At 39.7% G+C, this 26,534-nt stretch overlaps 1 gene segment (V, D, J or C); it reads right to left on the bottom strand.

The window, feature by feature from the left end:
- Nucleotides 1–25,899: 25,899 nt before the first annotated feature.
- LOC307014373 (immunoglobulin heavy variable 1-24-like) lies at nt 25,900–26,322 on the bottom strand. The segment is given in 2 exons: nt 26,280–26,322; nt 25,900–26,204 (listed from the first exon to the last, which is right to left on the bottom strand).
- Between the last annotated feature and the right edge of the window lie 212 nt (nt 26,323–26,534).

Below are 26,534 nucleotides of genomic sequence, written 5' to 3'. Positions count from 1 at the left end.
AAAAAAAAGAAAGACCTTTCAAACTCATTCATGAGAATGTAGAAGACAGGCAACTTACTAGGGTATTTTACAAGCATTTCAACATTGATGCTCTTATTGCAGAGGATACAAACATCACGGTAGACCAGGTGTGCTGATGGGGTTTGGAATGTGGAGCTACCAGCACTTGAAGTACTTGGCCCAGACAGTACGCTGCGTCTTTTCATCCTGTCTGATCGTTGGTCTTGAGCATCTTGTCCTTTGGATGGATGAAAGACAATTTCGTGAGCTTTTATTCATGCCACAAAATGTATTGGATTGAAATGATGAGTTGAACGGAATGATTGACAGAAAGTGGCAACAACATTGACATAATGAAAAAGAAAACCTGAACGTTTCGCAATGGATACACTTCTCGAACGATGGTACAACTCGGTTCTACAATCCAAATGGTACTTCAGCTTGGGGTCATCTCCATCATTCCAGTCCTCATGTAGTCTGTTGATCAGCATTGCATCATCTACGATCTCAGAATAAGATAATAGCTGCTGATAACCTTTGTGAGTGACTTTTGAGAGTTTTTGCATTTCAGTCCCAGGACCACCACAGATGAAGCACCTCAAACCATGACAATTTGTGGTATCAACTTCCATACTGTCCTAAAAAGACAAGACAGCTCGGTGAACAATTACTTTTTCTTTTTGTTTACTAGGCAAGGCAAGGCAAAGGCAAGACTTATCAAACATATCATGCAGAATGGGTCCACACAGCCACATTAATAGATTATGTGTAACTATGAACAATAATCTCACTTTGAATCATATAGTGAGCCCACTATAAAATGACACAATTTACAACACAATTAATGTTGATCAATGACACAGAGACTATTTATAATGGTTTATTTAGCTAAGGTACTAGATTTGATATTAGCCTAATGTTAGCTAACTTAAGCTGGATGCTAGCTAGCAACATTCATTTTAGGCTGTAACTAAGAGATAAAAATGATGCATGGGCCTATAAATAAATGTATAGCCAACTAAACTTTAGAAAGCAAAATTATTTACTTACCATGTCAGAAAGTAACTTTGTTGTGGGCGTGTTGGAGCAGTGGTTAGTGTCTTCGACTGGTATACGGGAGGCCTGGGTTCAATCTGCACGCTTTGAATAAAAGCAGCTGCAAAATACCTCTACCTTGATATTCTCCACGTGCAGAGAAGTAATTATACTGAGCACGTACCTAGCAGATGTCATTACTGTAGTGTCTTTTAAATTCAGAGTGGATTATTCAATGTGTAGAATACATTTTTCACCCCAAATCCATAGGTTAAATTTGACAGATCAATATTTCAGGGTTAAGGAGTCATTTTGACTCAAAACTAATGGCTGGGATAGATTCAGCACCCCTAAAAAACCATAGTTAGACATCTCAAAAGTCACTTTTGGTAGAAAAAATGTTTTCACTATTTTTACCCAGGCCCTCTGGGCACCCCAACTTTGATTGGCTCTCAAGGCGATTCCCAGAGGATTTGGCTGTGGATAAATTGGGAGATGTTACTAGACACCTATAGGGACATATGGTAAAAAAAGCTATTGGTAATAAATTATTTCACGATATGGCCAAAAAAATACCTAACTTTCCCTAACTAAATGTGTTTACGGTGGATTAAAGTTTGCCAGTTAGCAGACTGGAATCAGTTTTTTGACTCCAGTGTTAAATATAGAATTTGCTTCATTTGGTTGTGGTTATGTTACTGTAAAGTAATGTTTCAAATTCAAACAGATGAAATGTTCCTGATGATAATGTTTATGATATAATGATAATTTGTGTTCAATCGGCAAATCAAATAGATGTTTTTTACTGTTTAATGTAATCAAAGTGTGCTTTCTTTAATGTACTTCTAGAGATACATGGGCACAGTTTAACCAAACTGAAACAGATAAACAGCTGCGTTGTTTGAAATGTGACATTTTTATATTATCTTTGATATATTTTGTTGGAGGCACAAAAAACACAAAAAAACATATTTCCTTCAAAACATACAAATTATCTGTTAGAATTCACTATATTTCTTTAGGTTGCAACTGAATTAAACATTGCCTCAAATGAGATAAAATAGGATGTCAATATTCAGTTACTCAGTATTTCAATATAAAGTGAATGCTCTCATGGGTGGTGGTAAATAGAGGAAGTAGTTTTTGTATGACTCTCCTGTTACTGTCTCGCACTGTGTGTGTCGGGCACAGTAATACACTGCTGTGTCCTCGGCCTTCAGACTGTTCATCTGCAGATACACTTTACTGCTGGAGTCATCTCTGGAGATAGTGAATCTACCCTGGACCGACTCGGAGTAAGAGATCAGAGAACTGCCTATGTATATAAAAGCGATCCACTCCAGTCCTTTCCCAGGAGCCTGTCGGACCCAGTGCATGCCGTAGCTACTGAATGTGAATCCAGAGGCTGTACAGGTCAATCTGTGAGATTCTCCAGGCCTTTTAGTCACTGAATCAGATTCTGTCAGAGTCTGACCATCAACACCTGTCAAGAGGATACAAACACATCTGGTGAAATAAACTGTTGACACAATTAAAATCTGTGTTAGATACAGATCAGTAAAGAGGTTGACCTGCCCAGCAGACAGTGAGCAGCAGCAGTCCTGTCCTATAGTCCATCATGTTAACTGTGCGTCCTCTGTCCTCTGTCCTCCTCTCTGCAGTCACATAAGTAGAGGAGGATATATCTGAGTTTTGCATTGACTCCTCCTTTCTGATTGAACATTGTCCTCTTTTAACAGTATTTTATGTTAATAACATTATCTCTTACCATTTTAAAATGTTAAACATTTCTTATTGGGCTGTAAGTCACTTTTTAACATTTACATATTGTTATGTAATTCAGATTTGTCAGAAGAAAACAAACACACAATGGATTTTATTTACTGTTGATTAAAATAAAAGTATTAACATTATTGTCATTAAAAAAATGCTTTGAGTTAATTTAGTAAATAAATCACTTTACAGGTTTTATCTACATCGCAACATTTATATTTGTTATCAATAAATACAACAAGGCCACGCTTTAAATACAACGAGGCCACGCTTTATTAACTCGTTAAAAGCGTTACGTGACCTGCATAGCCGTGGGAACATGTTTCAAATGGGGGGTGCTGTGGGGATGACACCAGGGCTGGTTCTGACCAATGTGCTGCCCTATAGGCAAGATTTTAGCTGGCAATGAAAAACCTCTGCAAAAGACCAATACACTACAAAAAGAGAAACATATTGACATGATGGACAGCTTATATAACAAGGCTTCAAATTTATTTAGTATTATAACATGTTTTAATTGGAGGGGTGGACTTCACATCCTCTAGACCCCCCGGGAAGATTTTTTTTAAATTTTAAAGTAAAATGCTTCAATCTGGTGCACTTTGAGCGCCCAATTACTAGACTGATCTAGAGGGTACAACAGATCAGTTTGCATTTTATTAATCAAATAAGTATGTGAACATTTCCAATAACCTACCATAGCCAATAACAAATAAATGTAACTTATTTTATTTGTGTTGTTCATTCATATCTTATTTTACCAGTTAACATTTATTTATTTATGCATATTTTTAAATCTCTCCAGTTTTAAACGATATTTTTGGTTTACTGTCCTATAGTATACATTGGAATGATTTCAAACCTGTTTTTATTTATCCTAATAATTATAAAGGTGTGCGTTGGAAATATTTTTTTACATAAATTGTGATCAAAACGTTTGAGACTCACTGAGATAGACTCACTGAGATAACGTATCCCTGCGGTATCCCCTCTCTCTATCTCTCTCACTTTGGCTGTGAGTTGCGGGCGCCTGCTAAGCCAACATCCCTCCCTTTCATCACTACAGAGCCCATCATACAGGGCAAATGGAAAATGTAACCGGGTTGAAAAAAGGGTGTTATCTTTACTTAATTATGAATGTTGTTACATCAAGGCTGAAAATTCGTTTTTTTTTGTATTATATCTTGTGGAAGTGCAGATCCCCTGTCCTCCACCAGGGGGTTGTGCAGCACCCTCAGCACCCCTACTTCCCACGGCCCTGGTGACCTGTACTACGAAGAAGGATTTGCTATTTACACTATTCATTCATGAAGTATGACGCTGCGCTGTCAGCACGCGTCTCCATGTTTGTGATTGATCAAATGTTGCTAACCCCGTCCCTTTCGCGTGAACGCGCTCTCAGCCCGTCAGAGAAACCCTGGTTGATTTACTAAATTGATAACCAGCTTCGCTTAGCGACATCGTGTTTTAGGGTAGTTAAGCCGGGTAAATCAAACATATCCAGGGTCTGTTGAACTGGCTTCGTCGTACAGGGCACTGGATGCAGTAACGTGTAACTCAGCAGAATCTGAGAAGAGCAGCACCAGCTGCAAAGAGCTGTGCCTTTTACGGTTTTACGAGAAAGTAAAACGTGGCCACGTTTCATTTATTTTTCTCTCTCTGAACCCTCCAGGGCTCCGTAGAAATGCATGCATTTATTTTTGGAAAGAAACTCTGACATCCAACCATTTGTTGTTGTGTTTTGGCTTGTAGATTTACTGTTTAGTATTTGTTAATAAATAATGTGAACAATATTATTAGAGCCGAAATTGGCTGTAAAGAAACTTAAATTTAGAGGACAAAATTCTATTACTGAAAATATATAATTATGGATACTTGAAAAGGCTGATGTTTAACAATTTAAAGAAGTGCCATTCATTTTTTTATTCTGGGAATACATACAGTAATGTATCAGTGATTATAACCTCTAAATGTTTAAACTGATGATGTAACAGTGAGCTGGTGTTGAGATCATTTCTGGTCTGAGGGCTCCTCCTCTGGTGGCTTCATGTTACAAGTGTTCAGGCTCTGAGGGGTTTTTCTTCAGCTCTACTGATGGTGTGTGTCACGGTGTGTTAGAGCCATTTTTCCTTTTGTTATTATTGTCTAAATGTTGGGCTTAATAATAATATAATTTAGATTATACTGTAAATTATCGGCTATTTTTGTGAGTCACATTATGGTTTAAAATGTATTAATTTAAGGCTCACTTATTATTTGTTATGTGCGTCAGTATCACGTGCATGGCTATGCCTGGTAGATTGATAGGACACAGCTGTGGGTGATAGACGGGGAAACGGAAAAGTCTTTTGACCGTGTTCTTTTTGTTACTCAGGAGCTGCAGCAGCAGAGCTACAGAGAACATAGTTGGTGTTGAAGGTGACCTGATGGAGCTTCTCTTCTTCTGCTGCAGCTGACAGCATGATATCAAGTCTTTATAGCAGACTGTGAGGAAGCTCACTTTGCATAGAGAGGGACACTGACAAGCTATAAAAGAGGGACGGACTGTCCTGTCTCGAACAGTCCAAATGTGGATTTGTTGTTGGACATGTGAAAGAAATTATATTCTTTTTAAAACAATAAATGAAAGTTCATTGTTGTATTCTTCACAAAGCTTCTAACAGACATATCAGGCAAACAGACTCACATTTACACTCAGATTATCAGAATATTTAAATTCTGCTTTGACTATATTTTGTGAAGCTACAATCTTCTAGAACGGGGAACTAAATACTGGACTCAAATGCAACGACTCATTTTTTAATGAGAAAAATAAAACAAAGTTTAAACAAAAGATCACTCTTGCGAGGACAAAACAAAACTCTTGATTTCAAACAAAAACTCTCCTCTCTGGTAACTGTCCTCTCTGGTAACTGTCCTCTCTGGTATCACGCTGGGCATAGCCGTGGGAACAAGTTTCAAATGGGGGGTGCTGTGGGGATGACACCAGGGCCGGTTCTGACTAATTTGCTGCCCTAGGCAATATTTTAGCTAGCAATGGAAAAACCTCTACAAAAGACCAATACACTACAAACAGAGAAACGTATTGACATGGTGGACAGCTTATATAAAAAGGCTTCAAATCTATTTAGTATTGTATGAACATGTTTTAATTGGGGGGTAGTCGTCACATCCTCTAGGGGGGTCCCGGGTGTCCCCCCCAGGAAGATTTCTTTTATCATTTTAAAGTAAAATGCTTCAATCTGGTGCACTTTGAGCACCCAATTACTAGAGACTGATCTAGGGGTTACAACTCTAAACACCCACATGAAAAAGATCGGTTTGCATTTTATTAATCAAATAAGTATGTGAACATTTCCAATAACCTACCATAGCCAATACAAAATAAATGTTAAAACTTATTTTATTTTTGTGGTTCATTTATATCTAATTTTAACATTTATTTATGCATATTTTTTTATCTCTCCAGATTTAAACAATATTTTTGGTTTACTGTCCTATTGGAATGATTTCAAACCTGTTTTTATTCATCCTAATAATTATAAAGGTGTGCCTTGGAAATATTTGTTTACATACATTTTGACCAAACCGTTTGAGACCCACTGAGACAACTTAGACTAAAGTGAACTATCTAAACACTCTACATTATTGTAGAAACAGCTTCTTATGTCCGTTAGCGCAGCAAAAGCTAACAACAATCCCCACCGGTACCGGTGCACCCCCTCTCTCTATCTCTCTCTCTCTATCGCTCACTCTAACCGGGGTGAAAAGGGTGTTATCTTTACTTAATTATGAATGTTGTTACATCAAGGCTGAAAATTCGTTTTTTTTTGTATTATATTTGTATTTAATCTTGTGGAAGTGCATATCGCCTGTCCTCCACCAGGGGGTGCTGCAGCACCCTCAGCACCCCTACTTCCCACGGCCCTGACGCTGGGTCTCTGAACATGTGACGCAGACTGAAACAAGACAAACTGGCACAAGACAAAGGGAGAGACAAGCACTATTTAAACATGAGGTAAGTGGGAACAGGTGGAAACAATCAGGGGCGGGGCAGACGCTGACGATGGCGGGAAAACACACAAAGGGAGGAAGCAACAGAAAGACAAGAGGTAAGTACAAAATAAAACAGGAAATGGGAAAACGAGACATGACATGAAACATGTGGACTTGACTAGAGATGACAGACATAAATAGACAGACAAGACGTGAAGTAACATGAAAACCTGACTCTACATAGAAACCTGACTAGGAATGACAGACATAAAACAAACACAATTGACGAGACACCACACAATCTGAATGTAACAGTTTTATTAAGGCAATGTTTCTTTCAGTGTCTTGATGATGTTGAACTGAAGCTTGTTCTGTTGTTGTGAGAAGCAGAGCACAAAGTTTTGACTTGTTGAGATTTTGATCAGTTGCTGGTTGCACTCAACTGAGATTGTCCTCCTCAGTCAATTCAGAACTGCGCACTGTTAGAACAGCATCTGCATCGCTCTCCTCTGTCATCATCCTTCTGGATCTTTCTGCTGTGTTTTTCATGGTAACCCGCAAGATCCTTCTTCACACCCTCCAAGAACTATTGGAGTCTCAGACTGTGTACTGCCCTGCTCACATGATATATTTAGATATTTTGTTGTGTTCAATATAATATGTAGTTATCACATGCAGAGGCCTGAGAAAACACATTTGGGGATCTCTACGTCATTTTGATCCCTCAAATTTTTAAGGAGCCTACGGTATTATAAAAAAATACCCCCTAGCTATAGGCCTACAGTCTCAAAAATAATGGTACCTATTGGGATTAATATTTCAAACAAAATCATCATATCCATTTTTTCTTATAACACAGAGGAATAAAAACACATTCGGACATTAACATTCTCACTAAAGTCGGATTCAAACACAAGTAGGAAGTAAAAAACACAAAATACTCTACATTTGGAGTTTTTCTTTTCTTAGTGGAATTAGTGACATAATTCCTCCTGGCTTCTACTGCCATGATATTTTAAACTTGCTGCTGTACCCCGTTAGACATTGTTAAAAACTAAATCTTCAAGGTTTTTGCATAGCTTCACTGGGGACTTCCACCAGTGTCGCCCTCTAGTGGTAACCTTTGACACTGACGGAATCATTGTGTGGGGAAGTATTCACATCTTGTGTATATAAGATATCCTGATTGAAGCTGCAAAATGACTTGCACTCTCTATTGGTTAATGCCACTGACAACTGCAGTGGTTTTTGTACAGCTCTGTGGCTTCCTGTATCACTGTGTCTGTCTAACACAATAATAAACTGCAGAGTCTTCAGACGTCAGGCTGTTCATCTGCAGATACACCTGGTCCACGTTGTTGTCTCTGGAAATGGTGAAGCGATTCTGGACTGACGTGGAATAATATATAGTTCTTCCACTTGGAGCAGAAATGAAGGCAACCCACTCCAGTCCTTTTCCTTCAGCTTGTCTGATCCAGCTGATATCAGCATCACTATCTGATATTCCTGCATATGTACAGGTCAGTTTGTGGGACTGTCCAGGGAGCTTTACCACCGCTTCAGACTCAGTCAGAGTCTGACTGCAAACACCTGGAGAGAAAAGCAGTTTGATCACAACAGAGCCAAACATAAAGCTAAGAAAAAGAAGAGTGCAGGAGTATGTGCTCACCAGAAATCCATGAAAGCATCAGAAACATTAAACATGTAGCTAAAGTCATAGTGGAAATGTGTTGTGTGTGCTGCAGTGGTTTGAGCTCTCCTCTTCAGTTTGCAGTGAGATACATAAAGATGGAAGAGATGAAGATTTGCATTGGCTCCTCCTCTCAGTGCTGAACATTAAGAATATTGAAATGAATAAATAACAGTTTAAAATGTTGATAATATTTAAATTCTGATAAAATGAACAATCTGCCTAAACTGTTTAGCTGTTTTATATAGAAACCATTTGTTATCAAACAAGACACACAGGAAGAAATGCCTGAGATACTGAAATCTGTTTGAGGGAGAACTAAATGAACTCATGAATCTGCAGTGACTGCTGATCCAGCTCTTAAAATGTTTGTTGTGTGTTTTAATGAAGCAACCTCTCAAAGAGTGAGAATATAAACCTGTAGTTCAGTCCAGGGTCTGAGTGTGAGTTAAGATCAGTGAGAGCAGCAGATCTGAGTGTTTCCTTTTACTGACAGAGGAGAGGGGAACTCTAGTACCTTTTATTAGAGCAGCTGCTACATGATTTGACTCCCATATATATGCATTATGTGGCTGAAATGTGTTCATGTATTGTTGATTTTATTCCTTTTCTGGACATTGATTTCAGGAGACTTTTTTTTTTTTTCTACTTGGCTATTTTGTGTTCCAGCGATCAACACATGGATAATATTATTCCAACAATGTGTTAATTAAACATTGCTGGTAATTGATGATCTTTCTCAAGTCTGAATCTCCTACTTTTATTAAAAACAACAAAAGCAAAAGATAAATGAATAATATAACTGATTTTGAGGGTCTATCTAAGACAAGGATGAGGACTGTAGGTTTTTGTACAGCTGCTCAACCAGCTTCAGTCACTGTGTCTCGAGCACAGTAATAAACAGCAGAGTCTACAGCCGTCAGACTGCTCATCTGCAGATACAGCTGCTGTATGTTGTTGTCTCTGGAGATGGTGAACCGGCCTTTCACTGACTCAGAGTAGAACTGTTTGCTACCATCATAGTAGATTAAAGCGATCCACTCCAGTCCTTTTCCAGGAGCCTGTCTGACCCAGGCCATGTAGTAGCTACTGAATGTGAATCCAGAGGCTGTACAGGTCAATCTGTGAGATTCTCCAGGCCTTTTAGTCACTGGATCAGATTCTGTCAGAGTCTGACCATCAACACCTGTCAAGAGGATAAAACACATCTGGTGAAATAAACTGTTGACACAATTAAAATCTGTGTTAGATACAGATCAGTAAAGAGGTTGACCTGCCCAGCAGACAGTGAGCAGCAGCAGTCCTGTCCTATAGTCCATCATGTTAACTTTGTGTCCTCTGTCCTCTGTCCTCCTCTCTGCAGTCACATAAGTAGAGGAGGAGATATCTGAGTTTTGCATTGACTCCTCCTCACAGGATTTGTAAAAAATATCAACTCTCCATCTCAGCTGTTTAGACTTTTCTCTGAACTAGTTTCACGTTTTGTAGAATGTCTATCAGTATTGCGGTAACATCAAAAACAAAAGTATTCTAATAATACACAGATGATAATGTTTGCTCCGACTTTTGACAAGTTTATATACAAATTATTCAAACATGTGAAATCATAATTTATCTTTATCACATTTACCTAAACAAATTATATATGTATTAGATCATTCATGTTGGTATCAATGCTCTGTTTCACACAAGTCACTTTGATCATAATGGAAGCACATTTACTATAATATAAATAATCTACAATTTTGTTCTGATCACCAATATAAAGTAGTGTTTAGGAAATGTGCTTCATTATAGTCTCACATTTCACCTTTCTAATAATCTCGTCACCCAGCCAAGCTCTCTGTCTGATCAAATATTGTTTTTCTGCTTCTTTCTCTTTTCAGATTCTATGTAATTTGTGGTTTGATTTTGATAAATATAACATATGTTATTTAAAATAAAATAATAAGATATCATGAGGGACTATCTGGTGATTAATGGGAAATACATAGAAATCTGATGTGGATACATCTAAGTGTTTTTGCAATGTGTGAGAAAACCCAGAAGTGTAGGATCACATTGCTTTGTGGTTAGTGGAGGTTTTTGTGCAGCTGCTCCACTGTCTTTAGTCACTGTGTGTCACGAGCACAGAAGTAAACAGCAGAGTCTCCTGCTGCCAGGCTGCTGACCTCGAGGTACTGAGTGCTGCTGGGAACATCTTCAGTCATGGTGAAGCGGCTTTGAAAGGAGCTGCCATAGATAGCAGAGTTTGAACCTGTGTTCATCCTCCCAACCCACTCCAGAGCTTGTCCTGGCCTCTGTCTGACCCAGTGAATATTATTGCTTGTCATGTCATAACCAGATATGATACATGACATCTTCACTGTCCCTCCAGGTCTTTGCACCTGAGAGGAGGACTGCTCCAGTTTGATCTCACTCCAGACTCCTGTAAGTAAATCATGTTTGCTCATTATCCAACATTTTACCAAAGAAATAAAAAAAATAACTAAATCAGAATTGATTTTCTCACCATGAATAGAAACTAAAAATAATAAACTCCAGATAATTGTCCTTTCCATTATTTGAGAGACACTGTCAGTGCTTTCTGATCTGAGTGTTTCAGAAACATATAACACTTCTCTGGTGTTCTGCAACAAGTCGCTGATGGTGTGTTTTAAAGAGAGGAAGAGTTTGCATCGACCTCCCTCTACAGATTCAAAAAGGAACATGTGACATCAACATTTCCATAAGCAGAGTATCTCTACGACGGCTGCATTTACATTTCACATTCACTTACATTTCCTGTCAACTTATTTCTGGATTCATGAAAACAAGAAAAGAGGAAATTAGTTTGTTTATGTTCTGCAATGACATCCTGTTTCTTCAGTGGTAGAGCTAGTGTTATTTTCTATTCCAGTAGATCTAAACAGAAACACAGAAAATGTGTTCTATATTTAACAGGCACCACAAGGCACACAACTAATTTAGTATGAATTCAATTGGTCATATGTGTTTTGCATTTGTGCAAAATGAAGCTTCTCTCAGTCTCTTCTATACTGATCTTAGCTGCAGTGGAAGTGAAATAATATTACACAGACATTTAAATACATTTTGTAATGAACTTATCAGAGAGTGAGGTGTGTATCATTGTTCACATGTATACTCTGTGTGGCTGAGTCACATGGTTGCTGAGTATTTGTGCAGCTCTGCTGGTGGTTTGTGTCACTGTGGGCAGACGTACACAGTAATACACAGCTGTGTCTGCAGGCTGCACACTCTGTCCTGTTAGATTCACTGTTCCAGCAGAAGAGTCTCTGCTGAACTTGTTCTTTAGAGGATATCATGATTCTACTATAGAAAGGATATATTATATTATCAGACACTTTTAAAACAAACTCATGGTCTGACTATCCCTTTTAGATGTTATACCTACAATGATATACAGTATCAGTGATTGTAATGTCAGATTGTTTAAATTGGTGAAAACCCTTCCTGTTGAATTAAGAATATTTCTATGACATCTTAGTACTCTTTCCCTCTTGACTGTAACAGTGAGCTGGTGTTGAGATCATTTCTGGTCTGAGGGCTCCTCCTCTGGTGGCTTCATGTTACAAGTGTTCAGGCTCTGAGGGGTTTTTGTTCAGCTCTACTGATGGTGTGTGTCACAGTGTGTCTCTGGCACAGTAATACACAGCAGAGTCTCCAGGCTGCACGGTCTGTCCGTTCAAAGTCACTGTGTTGCTGGAAGAGTCTAAGTCAATACTGAACTTGCTCTTCAGTGAATCTTTATAGTAAGAACCTCCTGTGTATTTCATTCCTATCCACTCCAGTCCTTTCCCTGCAGGCTGTCTGATCCAGGCTGTGTAGTGGCTGCTAAGAGAATAAGAGACCTGACAGGTGATGGTCAGACGTTGACCTGGCTGCACAGTCACAGAGGCTGGCTGTATCAACTGCTCACACTTCACACCTGTGGAGGGAAACATGTTGAATAGTGAGCGAGGTTAATAACAGAGAGCAGTCAGTGTGAGCGTTCTGTCAGTGTCTCTGCCTCAGTGAGACTCACAGGATCCAGCAGCCAGCAGCAGCAGCAGAGCTACAGAGAACATGGTTGGTGTTGAAGGTGACCTGATGGAGCTTCTCTTCTTCTGCTGCAGCTGACAGCATGATATCAAGTCTTTATAGCAGACTGTGAGGAAGTTCACTTTGCATAGAGAGGGACACTGACAGGCTATAAAAGAGGGACGGACTGTCCTGTCAAGAGTTGTCTTTTGGATTTGTGGTAAGACAATTATAAGGATACATTTTAAGTTACTTATCACTAACTTTTATTTAAACTTAATAAGTTGTGATCATTTATTCTGTTCAGCAAAACCCTAACCCACATACTGGATACATCATGCAGAAATCCATTCTCAATACTTTCAGTAAAAATAAAATAAAAATAATGGGACAATATTGTTGCAAGAATGCCTGAAGTAAAATGTATATCTAAAAAAGGGGAAGTGAAATTCCACATCAGCTGTTGCTTTCATAGTGTGTTTAGAAAAGCTGTATTTTTCTCCTTACTGTCATCTGACTTTTTATCATTTACTGCCACCTGTTGGTACTAGTGATAATAAATAGTTAGAGGTTTTTGTAAAGCCTCTGTGCTTCCTTTAACCAGTGTGTGTGTGTGTTTGGCGCAGTAATACACAGCAGAGTCCTCTGGCTTCAAGTTGGACAGCCTCAGATGCACCATGCTGTTGGTTTTATCTCTGGTGACTTCTATCCGTTCTTGTAATCTACTGGCATATTCTGTTCCACTTGCATCGCTGTAAACACGACCCATCCATTCCAGTGCTTTTCCAGCAGGTTGTCTGACCCAGTGCATGCTGCAGCAGCTACATGTGAAGCCAGATCCCCTGCAGGAGAGACTGAGAGTCTCCCCAGGCCTCTTCACCACTGAAGAGGAAGGAATAGACTCCATACTCTGACCTGTACAACCTGATAAGAGAAAAGAAGAGAAAGAGAACCAAAGAAGATAGTGAGATGCGTCCTGGGTCCCCTCTTCTTCTCTCTGTTCACCAATTCATTGGCTCTGTCATTCTATAAATATCTCAATATCTTGTTTTCAATTTAATACATGCAGAGGCCAGTGAAAAAATATTTGGGGATCCCTACGTCATGTTGATCACTCAAATGTTTAATAAGCGTACGGAATTATACAAAATACCCCCTAGCTTAACAGTCTCCAAAAGAATATGATTTTGATAAATATTTCAAACAAAGTCCTCATATTTATGTCATATTCTTTAAAAGCCATATAACACAGAGGAAGACAAACACATTTGGACATTAACAGTCTGCAAGGATTTTACATAGCTTCACTGGGGACTTCCACCAGTGTTGCCTTTTTGGGGTAACCTTTGTCTCTGACTTTATTTTAAAACACTAAAGACTTCTTGTTACAGAAGCATTGCATGGGGAAGTATTCACATCTTCTATATAAGATATCCTGATTTAAGGTGGAAAATGACTTGCACTCTCTATTGGTTAATGCCACTGACAATGCAGAGGTTTTTGTACAGCTCTGTGGCTTCCTGTATCACTGTGTCTGTTGAGCACAATAATAAACAGCAGAGTCTTCAGACGTCAGGCTGTTCATCTGCAGATACACCTGGTCCACGTTGTTGTTTCGGGAGATGGTGAAGCGATTCTTGACTGGCATAGAATAATATATAGTACTTCCACTCGGAGCAGAAATGAAGGCAACCCACTCCAGTCCTTTTCCTTCAGCTTGTCTGATCCAGCTGATAGCAGCATCACTATCTGATATTCCTGCATATGTACAGGTCAGTTTGTGGGACTGTCCAGGGAGCTTTACCACCGCTTCAGACTCAGTCAGAGTCTGACTGCAAACACCTGGAGAGAAAAGCAGTTTGATCACAACAGAGCCAAACATAAAGCTAAGAAAAAGAAGAGTGCAGGAGTATGTGCTCACCAGAAATCCATGAAAGCATCAGAAACATTAAACATGTAGCTAAAGTCATAGTGGAAATATGTTGTGTGTGCTGCAGTGGTTTGAGCTCTCCTCTTCAGTTTGCAGTGAGATAAATAAAGATGGAAGAGATGAAGATTTGCATTGGCTCCTCCTCTCAGTGCTGAAAATTAAGAATATTTAAATTAATATTTAAATTCGGATAAAAGGAACAATCTGCCTAAACTGTTTAGCTGTTTTATATAGAAACCATTCGTTATCAAACAAGACACACAGGAAGAAATGCCTGAGATACTGAAATCTGTTTGAGGGAGAACTAAATGAACTCATGAATCTTTATTGACTGCTGATCCAGCTCTTTAAATGTTTGTTGTGTGTTTTAATGAAGCAACCTCTCAAAGGGTGAGAATATAAACCTGTAGTTCAGTCCAGGGTCTAATTGTGATTTAAGATCAGTGAGAGCAGCAGATCTGAGTGTTTCCTTTTACTGACAGAGGAGAGGGGAACTCAACACTGACTGCCATCTAGTGTCTTTATGAGAGCAGCTGCTCCATGATATGCATTGATGGTGCTGAGACGTGTTCATGTAGTGTTTATTTTATTCCTATTTGGATATTGTTCTCAGCGGATTCTTTTTTTTGTTTTGTCCTTGGCTATTTTGTGTGGCAGTGATCAATTCATCTAGATCGTTTTTTAATGTATTTAAATTGCTGGTAATTTATGAACTCTCTCAAGGCTGAATTTCATAATTGTATTATATACAACCAAAGCAAAAGATAACTGAAGAATATAATTCATTGTAAGGGTATATCGAGATAAGGATGAGGTCTGTAGGTTTTTGTACAGCTGCTCAACCAGCTTCAGTCACTGTGTGTCGAGCACAGTAATAAACAGCAGAATCTACAGCCGTCAGACTGCTCATCTGCAGATACAGCTGCTGTATGTTGTTGTTTCTGGAGATGGTGAACCGGCCTTTCACTTATTCAGAGTAGTAGATACGATCACTATCATATTCAATAGTCGCAACCCACTCCAGTCCTTTCCCAGGAGCCTGTCTGATCCAAGCCATCCAAGAGCTACCAAAGTCAACTCCAGAGCCTGTGCAGGTCAATCTGTGAGATTCTCCAGGCCTTTTAGTCACTGAATCAGATTCTGTCAGAGTCTGACCATCAACACCTGTCAAGAGGTTAAAAACACATCTGGTGAAATAAACTGTTGACACAATTAGAAGCTGTGTTAGATAAAGATCAGTAAAGATGTTGACCTGCCCAGCAGACAGTGAGCAGCAGCAGTCCTGTCCTATAGTCCATCATGTTAAACTGTGTGTCCTCTGTCCTCTGTCCTCCTCTCTGCAGTCACATAAGTAGAGGAGGAGATATCTGAGTTTTGCATTGACTCCTCCTTTCTGATTGAATGTTGTCCTATTGTAACACTAATATTTATTTTAAGAAAATATCGCTTTAAATGTTGATTTTGTGAACATTTTAACCTGATATCAATGTTATCCTTATATTGCTTCGTTACATTTACTGTTCTTATTTAATTGAGTTTCTTCCGATGCAACTTGAATTTCTGCGGCTGTTTATTGAAAAAGGGTATTGAAATGTTATGATTTAGTTTCATATCATGGATCGTGTAAATCACGTAGCAGGCTAGGTTTGAAATAGACAAACAGAATCCCATACTTTTTATCAAAGCTGACATTGTATGTCACTATAATCGATACAGCAATTAATGCATTTGTTTTATGAGAAATTGTGACATCCAAAGAAATTTAAGTTTTTGATCGTAGCTTGTACTGATTGATAGTTTTAGGGTTAGACATTCAGGAATAAACATCTGACATTTAGAGCAATTCATCTACTGAAACCAATTCAGCTGATTTTATTTCATAAGGTCGACTTGAAAAGTTTAATTTTCAACAATTTGAAATTTGTATATATGTATTCTGGGAATACATACAGTAATGTATCAGTGATTATAACCTCTAAATCTTTAAACTGATGATGTAACAGTGAGCTGGTGTTTTGATCATTTCTGGTCTGAGGGCTCCTCCTCTGGTGGCTTCATGTTACAAGTGTTCAGGCTCTGAGGGGTTTTTGTTCAGCTCTACTGATGGTGTGTGTCACAGTGTGTCTCTGGCACAGTAATACACAGCAGAGTCTCCAGGCTGCATGCTCTGTCCGTTCAGAGTCACTGTGTTGCTGGAAGAGTCTAAGTCGATACTGAACTTGCTCTTCAGTGAATCTTTATAGTATGAATCTCCAGTGTATTTTCTCCCTATCCACTCCAGTCCTTTCCCTGCAGGCTGTCTGATCCAGGCTGTGTAGTAGCTGCTAACAGAATAAGAGACCTGACAGGTGATGGTCAGACGTTGACCTGGCTGCAGAGTCACAGAGGCTGGCTGTATCAACTGCTCACACTTCACACCTGTGGAGGGAAACATGTTGAATAGTGAGCGAGGTTAATAACAGTGAGCAGTCAGTGTGAGCGTTCTGTCAGTGTCTCTGCCTCAGTGAGACTCACAGGATCCAGCAGCCAGCAGCAGCAGCAGAGCTATAGAGAACATGGTTGGTGTTGAAGGTGACCTGATGGAGCTTCTCTTCTTCTGCTGCAGCTGACAGCATGATATCAAGTCTTTATAGCAGACTGTGAGGAAGTTCACTTTGCATAGGGAGGGACACTGACAGGCTATAAAAGAGGGATGGACTGTCTTGTCTCGAGCTGTGTTTTGGACTTGAACTTGGACAACTATAAGGATAATAAGCGACTTATCACTAACTTTTATTTAAACGTAAATAAGATGTAATCATTTATTCTGCTCAGCAAAACCCTAACCCACATACTGGATACATCATGCAGAAATCCACTCTCGATACTTTCTGTCAAAATAAAAATAATGGTACAATATTGTTGTAAGAATGCCTGAAGTAAAATGTATATCTAAAAAAGGGGAAGTGAAATTCCACATCAGCTGTTGCTTTCATAGTGTGTTTAGAAAAGCTGTATTTTTCTCCTTACTGTCATCTGACTTTTTATCATTTACTGCCACCTGTTGGTACTAGTGATAATAAATAGTTAGAGGTTTTTGTATAGCCTCTGGGCTTCCTTTAACCAGTGTGTGTCTCTAGCGCAGTAATACACAGCAGAGTCCTCTGGCTTTAAGTTGGACAGCCTCAGATGCACCATGCTGTTGCTATCATCTCTACTGACTTCTACACGTCCCTCCACACTGCTGGCATATTTGTTTTTACTAGCCGAAGAGAAGCCGCTCCCGATCAACTCCAGTGCTTTTCCAGCAGGTTGTCTGACCCAGATCATAACACAGCAACTAAATGTGAAGCCAGATCCCCTGCAGGAGAGACTGAGAGTCTCCCCAGGCCTCTTCACTACTGAAGAGGAAGGAATAGACTCCATACTCTGACCTGTACAACCTAATGAGATAAAAAGAAAGAGAAAGAGAACCAAAGAAGATAGTGAGATATTTTGAAAATGTTCTGGTATCACTGACTGACCATCAGTGGAAGTTGTCTGATAAAAGATAAAACATCAAGAAGCAGGAGAGCTCACAGGGCAGAGAGAGAGCAACCAGCAGAAGAGAGAGAGTGTTGATCATCCTGAGACTGGAGATGTGACCTCTGATGCTCCACACAAAGTACAGAGCAGTCAGACAGAAGTACTCTGCACACACTGGAGATTTGCATCAGGATAGCATGGGGAGGGAGGGGCTCATGCAGGGACTTCTAGTTTGATCTAATTGACTCAATTATCGGTCTTTTTTTATACTCACTTATCCTTCTATTTGACATCTGACAATAAACTCAGAGTAATGTTCCCTTTTTGTCTTGAAGTATTTTATCCATGCCAAAAAATGACCCATGGTTCCATAAAATGTAAATTGGTTATTGAGTATTTGTTGGCTTTGTTGGTGGTTCGTATCCTTGTACTTCTTAAAGTTAAACGGTAAAAGCCAACAGTGTCCTCTTCAGGCTGCAGAAAAGTCTCTAAGGATGTAGAAGAGTCACCATAGTTGATTTAGCTATGATTGTGTTGCCATTATTTGATTTATTGTAAAAAAATATCCTAAAACTCTCAAAATGATTAGATGTTATTTCAGTAAGAACATCATTATGTCTGATACAGAACTTTTTAAACCAAAGTGTTCACTGGATTAAAATGTATGTTGTACAGGGTTATCCTTTCAAAAATGCAGGCATTGCTGTGAGTCATGACTCTCAACGCAATAACACACATGTTTTTCTAAATGAAATACATGTCATTATCAGCTGGTGATCATCCAATGGGAATTGTGTTTTCACAGCCCTGACATGCTTCAGTGGTTTTCATACAGGGATCAGTGTTGTTCAGTTTGTGTACAGCGTGGTAGTCTAGTGTGTCACTGTGTCTCTCGTGCACAGTAATAAACTGCAGAGTCTTCTTGTGTCAGACTCTTCACCTCAAAGTACACAACATTTTTGGAAGTGTCTTTGATGATGGAAAACTGGCCTTGCAGTCTTTGGGCAAATATGGTTCCAGTTCCACTATCAATGCGTCCGATCCACTCCAGTCCTTTCCCTGGTTTCTGCCTGATCCAGTGCAGCCAAGCCAGAGGAAGTCCTTCCACCTTACAGGACAGAGAGACTGGTTCTCCTGCTCTGCTGACCACCGGCTCTGAGGAGGTGAGGGACTGGCCCTGAGCCGCTGAAAGAGACACAGAGTTTAGATGACGGGGAACCAGCAGCTCTTCTCCTCTTCTGCTGGACCGACTTCACTCACCTGAAACCAGAGCCAGGAGGACCACGCTTTGTACTAATGTCATGGTGGGAACTTGTCAGAGTCTGCAACAACAGAGGCTGTATGAAGGATATATATTGTGCATGCAGAATGGGTGGGGATTATCCATCAGTGTGTTGGGATTTGCATTTGTTGGGGGCGGGGGGGGGGGTTGCAGTGTTGATACATGAAGTATGTGCTCAACTCTGAGAGAAGGAGGAGTGCTCAACTCTGAGAGAAGGAGGAGTGCTCAACTCTGAGAGAAGGTCCATAACCATAACAGTGCAAATAATAAGATGTTGTTTAGTCTTCCTATTTATTTTGAGTGTTGGTATGTGCTTTTCTGAGAGACTCCTATCCTCGACTCCTATCCTCGTGTCTTAGTCCCTCCACAGGAGATGCGAGCGAAGGAGCCGTGGAGGACCCATCAGTGTATCCTCGATTATAGCTCCTCCAGAGAGCCTCCTCGACGCTCAACGCTCGATCTTCGGTCCTCGAAGTGCAAATCTCAGAAATGAGATACGGCCTAACAGTGTCTGGTGGGTGATTTAATGTATACAAAACAAGCTGCACTGCTATGACAGCAAAATGTCACTCAGGAAGACATAGATTTTCTCCCAGAAAGTGAAAGTTTGTCTTATTGCAGAATGATTTATTTATCCAGCTTACACCACACTGCACAATCACAAGAACAAACAGCCATTCTTCCTTCTGTGTATCATGAATTTCTTTTAGACGTGAGATTAACACTTGAGGCTGCTGCACTTCCAACTGAATGTGAGTAATGTGACAGAAATGTCTACATTTAGTTTTTCGTTTTGCCCATACATGAAACATACATATAGAAGATGATTATTCTGTCCTTGGCTGTTTTATTAGGAAATAACATTTTTTAAGACATTTGTTATTAATGTGTTTTATAACTTGGCTCAGTAGCAACTCTTGTTTCCCTTTTCATAAAACTATAACAACAAAAGATTTAGTCAAAGTATAATTCTCTTTGTATCAACACATCAAGGATGAGGTCTGTAGGTTTTTGTACAGCTGCTCAACCAGCTTCAGTCACTGTGTCTCTCGAGCACAGTAATAAACAGCAGAGTCTACAGCCGTCAGACTGCTCATCTGCAGATACAGCTGCTCTCTGTTGTCGTTTCTGGAGATGGTGAACCGGCCTTTCACTGACTCAGAATAGTACTGGGTGCCACCACCATTGCTGATATAAGCGATCCACTCCAGTCCTTTCCCAGGAGCCTGTCTGACCCAGGCCATCCAGTAGCCACTGAATGTGAATCCAGAGGCTGTACAGGTCAATCTGTGAGATTCTCCAGGCCTTTTAGTCACTGAATCAGATTCTGTCAGAGTCTGACCATCAACACCTGTAGAGAGGATAAAAACACATCTGGTGAAATAAACTGTTGACACAATTAGAAGCTGTGTTAGATACAGATCAGTAAAGATGTTGACCTGCCCAGCAGACAGTGAGCAGCAGCAGTCCTGTCCTATAGTCCATCATGTTAAACTGTGTGTCCTCTGTCCTCTGTCCTCCTCTCTGCAGTCACATAAGTAGAGGGGGAGATATCTGAGTTTTGCATTGACTCCTCCTATAACTAAGTGTGTGTGTCTTTTTCAGATTAATTTTGCAAGGCCATTGATAAAGCGCCAACAAGTAGACTTGATGTAAAGTATGAGGAAACCCTCTCCTTGCTTTATAGATTGAGGGGTAGTCTAAACTAAATAAAACAACTAAAATGCTCCCATCTTACTTGTTTATTTTTATCTGTTAAAGAGAGAACAATGAAACAAACAGCATTTGTCCTGCATAGAAATCATGGTCTTCTTGAAAGATGCAGATTTTTCCTGTACCACTGCTTGAAAAAAATGTCTAAAAACTGACAGTATATTTGGGAGTTGACTTTATAATACTTTGTAATAATACCAGCCCATACCAGAACCCCTCCTCCACCTTACTGGCATCAAAGTGGAGCTCTGGGCCCGTTACTGATCCAGCCACGGACCATCTATCTGGTCCGTCAAGAGTCACTCTCATCTCATCAGTCCATGAAACCTTTGGAAAATCTGTGTTTAGATATTTCTTGGTCCAGTCTTGACATTTTATCTTATGTGTCTTGGTCAGTTGTGGTCGGGTTTCAGCCTTCCTAACCTTTATTGTCTCTGAGCACTGAACATCTTGTACTTCTGGACACTCCGGGTAGGTTTCAGTTCTTGAATATGACAGCACTCGAGGATTAGGGCTTCCTGGTAGCTTCACGTTTGATTCTTCGCAAATCTTTGGCAGTTCTTTTGCGTTCTCAATACGTTTCTTCTGACCCCGTTGACCATTTGCACCAAACGTTTGAAGGTTCTGTGATTACTCCCAAATATCTTAGCAATCTCAAGAGTGCTGCATTCCTCTGAAATACTTTTTACAGTTTTGACTTTTCAGAGTAAGTTAAATCTCTTTTTTGACCCATTTTGCACGAGACAAAGGAAATGGCTTCCAATTGTTCACACCGTGATATAGGCCACACCCTCCCTCTTTAGACATCACCTGATTTTAATCTCAATGAGACTTTTACCTGGTTAAATAACGGAGATATATATATAGATACATATAATATATATAGATATATAGATATATAGATATATAGATATATATAGATTCATATATATATATATATGTATATATATGCTTAAATCCAATACGCATTCAAGTTTATACAGCTTGGGGTTACAAAATATGCATACAAATTATGATATGGTCAAAATACTCACTTCAAACAGATAAAGCTTCCCTGATGATAATGTTTATGATATAATGATGATTGGTGTACAATCAGCAAAGTAAAAAGATGTGTATTAATGTAATCAAAGTGAGCATTCATTAATGTACTTCTAGAGATACATGGGCACAGTTTAACCATACTGAATCAGATAAACAGCTGCGTTGTTTGAAATGGGACATTTTTATATTATCTATGATACATTTTGTTGGAGGCACAAAAGACACAAAAATACATATTTCCTTCAAAACGTATAAATTATCTGTTTGAATTCACTGTATGTATTTAAGTTGCAACTGAATTAAACATTGCGTCAAATGAGATGAAATAGGACGTCAATATTCAGTTACTCAGTATTTCAATATAAAGTGAATGCTCTCATGGGTGGTGGTAAATAGAGGAAGTAGTTTTTGTACGACGCTTCTGTTACTGTCTCTCACTGTGTGTCTCTGGCACAGTAATACACTGCTGTGTCCTCGGCCTTCAGACTGTTCATCTGCAGATACACTTTACTGCTGGAGTCATCTCTGGAGATAGTGAATCTACCCTGGACCGACTGAGAGTAATAGGTAGAAGTACTCTGTATATAAGCGATCCACTCCAGTCCTTTCCCAGGAGCCTGTCTGACCCAGGCCATGTAGTAGCTACTGAATGTGAATCCAGAGGCTGTACAGGTCAATCTGTGAGATTCTCCAGGCCTTTTAGTCACTGAATCAGATTCTGTCAGAGTCTGACCATCAACACCTGTCAAGAGGATAAAAACACATCTGGTGAAATAAGCTGGTGACACAATTAGAAGCTGTGTTAGATACAGATCAGTAAAGATGTTGACCTGCCCAGCAGAGAGTGAGCAGCAGCAGTCCTGTCCTATAGTCCATCATGTTCAACTGTGTGTCCTCTGTCCTCTGTCCTCCTCTCTGCAGTCACATAAGTAGAGGAGGATATATCTGAGTTTTGCATTGACTCCTCCTTTCTGATTGAACATTGTCCTCTTTTAACAGTATTTTATGTTAAAAACATTATATCTTACATTTTAAATTGGTAAACATTTCTTAGTGGGCTATAAGTCACTTTGTAACATTTAAATATTTGTAGGTAATTCAGATTTGTCAGAAGAAAACAAACAAATAATGGATTTTATTTACTGTTGATTGAAATAAAGGTATTAACATTATTGTCATTCAAAAATGCTTTGAGTTCATTTAGTAAATAAATCACTTTTTATCACTTTTTATCTACATCGCAACATTTATATTTTTAATCAAAAATGACATTTTGTATCTAATAAAGAACAGAAATGCATGCATTTGTTTTAGAAAAAAGAAAATCTGACATCCAACAATTTTTTGTTGTGTTTTGTCTCGTAAATTTAGAGCAAAAAATTACTGAAAATATGTAATACTGGATACTTGAAAAGGCTGATGTTTAACAATTTAGAGAAGAGTTATTCATTTTTTTATTCTGGGAATACATACAGTAATGTATCAGTGACTATAACCTCTAAATGTTTAAACTGGTGATGTAACAGTGAGCTGGTGTTGAGATCATTTCTGGTCTGAGGGCTCCTCCTCTGGTGGCTTCATGTTACAAGTGTTCAGGCTCTGAGGGGTTTTTGTACAGCTCTACTGATGGTGTGTGTCACAGTGTGTCTCTGGCACAGTAATACACAGCAGAGTCTCCAGGCTGCATGCTCTGTCCGTTCAGAGTCACTGTTTTGCTGGAAGAGTCTAAGTCAATACTGAACTTGCTCTTCAGTGAATCTTTGTAGTATGAATCTCCAGTGTATTTCCATCCTATCCACTCCAGTCCTTTCCCTGCAGGCTGTCTGATCCAGGCTGTGAGGTAGCTGCTAAGAGAATAAGAGACCTGACATGTGATGGTCAGACGTTGACCTGGCTGCACAGTCACAGAGGCTGGCTGTATCAACTGCTCACACTTCACACCTGTGGAGGGAAACATGTTGAATAGTGAGCGAGGTTAATAACAGAGAGCAGTCAGTGTGAGCGTTCTGTCAGTGTCTCTGCCTCAGTGAGACTCACAGGATCCAGCAGCCAGCAGCAGCAGCAGAGCTACAGAGAACATGGTTGGTGTTGAAGGTGACCTGATGGAGCTTCTCTTCTTCTGCTGCAGCTGACAGCATGATATCAAGTCTTTATAGCAGACTGTGAGGAAGTTCACTTTGCATAGAGAGGGACACTGACAGGCTATAAAAGAGGGACGGACTGTCCATTCAAGAGTTGCCTTTTGGATTTGTGGTTAGACAATTATAAGGATACATTTTAAGTTACTTATCACTATCTTTTATTTAAACTTAAATAAGATGTAATCATTTATTCTGCTCAGCAAAACCCTAACCCACATACTGGATACATCATGCAGAAATCCATTCTCGATACTTTCTGTTAAAAATAAAAATAATGGGACAATATTTTTGCAAGAATGCCGGAAGTAAAATGTATATCTAAAAAAGGGGAAGTGAAATTCCACATCAGCTGTTGCTTTCATAGTGTGTTTAGAAAAGCTGTATTTTTCTCCTTATTGTCATCTGACTTTTTATCATTTACTGCCACCTGTTGGTACTAGTGATAATAAATAGTTAGAGGTTTTTGTAAAGCCTCTGGGCTTCCTTTAACCAGTGTGTGTCTCTGGCGCAGTAATACACAGCAGAGTCCTCTGGCTTTAAGTTGGACAGCCTCAGATGCACCATGCTGTTGCTATCATCTCTACAGATTTCTACACGTCCCTCCACACTGCTGGCATATTTGTTTTTACTAGCCGAAGAGAAGCCGCTCCCGATCCAGTCCAGTGCTTTTCCAGCAGGTTGTCTGACCCAGATCATAACACAGCAACTAAATGTGAAGCCAGATCCCCTGCAGGAGAGACTGAGAGTCTCCCCAGGCCTCTTCACTACTGAAGAGGAAGGAATAGACTCCATATTCTGTACCCGACCTGATGAGATACAAAAGAGAAATGATCACTAACACACCAAACACAGGGCTGAATCACTGACTGACCATCAGTGGATGTTGTCTGATAAAAGATAAAACATCAAGAAGCAGGAGAGCTCACAGGGCAGAGAGAGAGCAACCAGCAGAAGAGAGAGAGTGTTGATCATCCTGAGACTGGAGATGTGACCTCTGATGCTCCACACAAAGTACAGAGCAGTCAGACAGAAGTACTCTGCACACACTGGAGATTTGCATCAGGATAGCATGGGGAGGGAGGGGCTTTTGCAGGGACTTGTAGTTTGATCTAATTGACTCAATTATCGGCATTTTTTTATATTCACTTATCCTTCTATTTGACATCTGACAATAAACTCAGAGTAATGTTCCCTTATTGTTTTGAAGTATTTTATCCATGCCAAAAAATGACCCATGATTCCATAAAATTTTAATTGGTTATTGAGTATTTGTTGGCTTTGTTGGTGGTTCGTATCCTTGTACTTCTTAAAGTTACACAGTAAAACCCAACCGTGTCCTCTTCAGGCTGCAGAAAAGTCTCTAAGGATGTAGAAGAGTCACCATAGTTGATTTAGCTATGATTGTGTTGCCATTATTTCATTTGTGGTAAAAAAATATCCTAAAATTCTCAAAATGATTAGATGTTATTTCAGTAAGAACATAATTATTTCTGATACAGAACTTTTTAAACCAAAGTGTTCACTGGATTAAAATGTATGTTGTACACTTATCCTTTAAAAAATGCAGGCATTGCTGTGAGTCATGACTCTCAACGCAATAACACACATGTTTTTCTAAATGAAATACATGTCATTATCAGCTGGCGATCATCCAATGGGAATTGTGCTTTCACAGCCCTGACATGCTTCAGTGGTTTTCATACAGGGATCAGTGTTGTTCAGTTTGTGTACAGCGTGGTAGTCTCGTGTGTCACTGTGTCTCTCGTGCACAGTAATAAACTGCAGAGTCTTCTTGTGTCAGACTCTTCACCTCAAAGTACACAACATTTTTGGAAGTGTCTTTGGTGATGGAAAACTGGCCTTGCAGTCTTTGGGCAAATATGGTTCCAGTTCCACTATCAATGCGTCCGATCCACTCCAGTCCTTTCCCTGGTTTCTGCCTGATCCAGTGCAGCCAAGCCAGAGGAAGTCCTTCCACCTTACAGGACAGAGAGACTGGTTCTCCTGCTCTGCTGACCACCGGCTCTGAGGAGGTGAGGGACTGGCCCTGAGCCGCTGAAAGAGACACAGAGTTTAGATGACGGGGAACCAGCACCTCTTCTCCTCCTCTGCTGGACCGACTTCACTCACCTGAAACCAGAGCCAGGAGGACCACGCTTTGTACCAATGTCATGGTGGGAACTTGTCAGAGTCTGCAACAACAGAGGCCGTATGAAGGATATATATTGTGCATGCAGAATGGGTGGGGATTATCCATCAGTGTGTTGGGATTTGCGTTTTTTGAGGGGATCGCAGTGTTGATACATAAATACTTAATTTGTGAGAGAAGGAGGAGTGCTGAAATATGAGAGAAGCTCCATAACAGACCCAATAATAAGATGTTGT

Source organism: Notothenia rossii (genome assembly GCF_949606895.1).
Source record: "Notothenia rossii genome assembly, chromosome: 8".
Lineage (NCBI taxonomy): Eukaryota > Metazoa > Chordata > Actinopteri > Perciformes > Nototheniidae > Notothenia > Notothenia rossii.
The sequence above is the reverse complement of the archived record's forward strand: the minus strand, read 5'-3'. Positions and strand labels throughout refer to the sequence as shown.